The sequence below is a fragment of the Lathyrus oleraceus genome, chromosome 5, assembly GCF_024323335.1.
Source record: "Lathyrus oleraceus cultivar Zhongwan6 chromosome 5, CAAS_Psat_ZW6_1.0, whole genome shotgun sequence".
Classification (NCBI taxonomy): Eukaryota; Viridiplantae; Streptophyta; class Magnoliopsida; order Fabales; family Fabaceae; genus Lathyrus; species Lathyrus oleraceus.
In genome coordinates, this window is record NC_066583.1 from 265,644,789 (window position 1) to 265,647,800 (window position 3,012).

At 37.4% G+C, this 3,012-nt stretch overlaps 1 non-coding gene across 1 annotated transcript; it reads left to right on the forward strand.

The window, feature by feature from the left end:
- Window positions 1–382: 382 nt before the first annotated feature.
- On the forward strand, window positions 383–488 carry LOC127089406 (small nucleolar RNA R71). The gene has a single exon (XR_007791006.1). It is a non-coding gene; the product is annotated as a small nucleolar RNA R71 (small nucleolar RNA).
- The last annotated feature ends 2,524 nt before the right edge of the window (window positions 489–3,012 follow it).

Sequence of the window (3,012 nt, forward strand, 5' to 3'; positions counted from 1 at the left end):
TTATGGCACTACAACTAGCATCTAAGTTTATAGTCTCCTGATTTGTATACATCCTTTTCTTTGTGAGAATATCCTTCATGAACTTAGCATAAGTTGGATTTTGTTTAAGAGCTTCAGAGAATATTCCATTCTATATTTTGTGAATATAATTCCTATCAGGATTAGCATAATGCAATGTTCCTAATTCAATGAATCCAGCTTTATTTTGTGAAGGGCCTCTATTATGTTGAACTTGTGATCACTGAGTGCCATTTTATTAATAATTTCAATTGCATCTTTAGAATTCTTAGACATTAAAGAATCACCTGTTGTTGCATCCAAAAGAAGTTTTGGTTGCGGTAGAAGTCCATTGTGAAAGATGTGAATTTGAGTAAGCTCCACAAAGCCATGGTTGGGACATGTTCTCAACATCGACTTATATCGCTCCCGTGCTTCACAAAGTGTTTCACTTGAAACTTGATAAAATACAGCAATTATGGTTTTGGCCTCCATAAATCTGTTGTGTGGAAAGAACCTATCAAGAAATTTTTCCTCAAGCACATTCCAATCTGTCATAGTCTGAAGATGTTGGTCAAGGTACCATTCTTTTTCTTTTCTGATCAATGAATAAGGGAATAATATTTTAAACACTTGTTCTTCTTCTGCTTTAGGAGCTCCAACTGTACCGGCAATCTCATAAAACTTGGTAAGGAAAGTATATGTATCTTCATGGTCAAGCTCAGTAAAAGGGTTTACATACAATATCTGACGCAGGTCAGTCTTCATCTCTGAGTTCCTTGCGTTTTATACAGGTCTAGAAAATGAGCATTCCTTCTTAGGTTGTTTTGACAAGGCCCTTGAACAACTTTTGGTCCAGCCAGAACTTCTTTGATTTTTGGAGTTGTTGAAGAAGTGGAAGTAGAAGTTCCTTCATGTTGGTTCCTTTGTTTTGATAGTTGCTTTCTCTTTCTGGATCTGCTGTTGTTTCTACGATCTGTTCTTTCTATTTCAGGATCAAAAAGAAGTTGATCTTTCGGTGTACTTCCTCGCATACACAGAGTTTTGAAATCTAACCACACAAATGGACAAACACGAAGGATGACAAATATAATATCATACAATTTATAGAAGTGCAAAATTACTTAAAATAATAAAAATTGTTGCTATGCTTGTAACATATATACGCCAATCCCCGACAACTGTGCCATTTTGATAAAAAAACACTTTTGAAGAGGGTAAGTATTTTGTATCGTCTCCACGAGGATTAGTGTGATATCACTGTTGTTCAACAGTTAATATGATTTTAAGGAAAGGTTCACAAGATTTTGATTGTGGAATGTTGTTGAAATGTATATTTCGTGTCGGGTTTTTGTTATCGTATCCACAGAGATTGTAAGATATCACTGCCGTTCAATGGTTGTATTAATCTTAACTTAATGTAACAATAGGGTTTTGGTTTTAATCAAGTTATCTTGCATAAAAAGTAATAAATTGCGGTAAAGGTTATGGTTTGATTAAATGAGAAATATTGTCAAAGTTAGGTTTCAATGATCACTTTGCATGTATTTGCTCGGTCAACAATCTTATAAACTCCTTTAGATGATAAATCATTTCACAAAGTCCTCTCAATATGTTTCTCTCGAACACATATTGTGAGTTTTGCCATTTTGATCCATTGTTTCTCTCGAACACAATCTATCAAAATGACAACTTTTTGGTTCAACCTTATGGTGAACAAAATCATTCGTTACTATCTCTAGCTAACAAACAAGTTTGGATGAAAACCTAGGTCAAGAGTCGGTAAACATCTCTCGATCATAAACCAACACAAAGAGTTTTAAATAGAAACAAAGTTTTCATCATATATTTACCGTTAAAGAGTTTACATATGAGGATCCTTACATTTACACACAAAGCTAGTAATCACCTACATCTAACCTTGACAAATGGATGACTTAGCTACTCATTTTCATGGTAGCTTGGTCGGCAAGTAAGGAAAGAAGGTTGATCAACATTCAAGTCGGATAATTGAAGTTGGATGGGAATCCACCTTCTTTTTGTGGAAGATGGTTGCTAGATGAAGAGAAATGAAAAACTAGGGCATAAAAGCTCCCAAAACAATGCTGTAAAAATATCTCTAAAAAGTACAGAAGTGGAAAAAGTTGGTAAAAATGAGGTATGGTGCTCAAAAGTGGCACCTGCTACTTATAGACCACTGCTGGGTTGTCATGTTCGCTAGGCGAGCAGAATGGCTCGCCTAGCGAGGGTCTAAAATGGGCACATAAGGCCCCTGCGCCCAGAGAAAACAGGGCCTGAACTGTCATGTTCGCCTAGCGAACATACCTTCGCCTAGCGAAGGACACGCTTCAACCTTCGCCCCAGCGAGGTTGAGAGGTTTTGCTACTGGAATGCTCGCTGGGGACTCGCTAGAGCTTCGCCTAGCGAGTGAGTGTTGGCTGCGTTTTTCACCAAAACAGAACGAACTCGCTACCACCTTCGCCTTCAGCTCGCCTAGCGAATTAATTTGACAATTTACTGGAGCTTTTCGCCTGGAACTCGCCTAGCGAACCAATGCTTCGCCACAGCCTCGCCTAGCGAGCAGGCTGATGAAATGCTTGTATTCTTTGGTTCCTTTGCCAATTTTCTTGTGTCTTCATTTTCAATTAGTTCATGTCTTTCCTGCACAATAACACACAAATCAAAGGCACCAAGCTTGTTTATCAATGTAATGCATTCCATGTAAAACAAATGTGGTTTTGACAATTTTAGCAAGGAAAAGAGTGAAAGATGCCCACATATGATAGCTCAAATAAGCACTTTTGGGCATCTAACAACTCTCCCCAACTAGATTCTTGCTTGTCCTCAAGCAAAGTATGCCTCTTGAAGGACAAGAGGATTTTCTTAAAGAAAATGGTTTCTCCGAAGTTGGATAAACGGCTCAAACACAAGCGAAATCAGCAAATACAAGTTCCCAACGGTTCGAATAAAATAATACATAAGAACTAAAACTTAAATAGCAATGCAAAATATTTA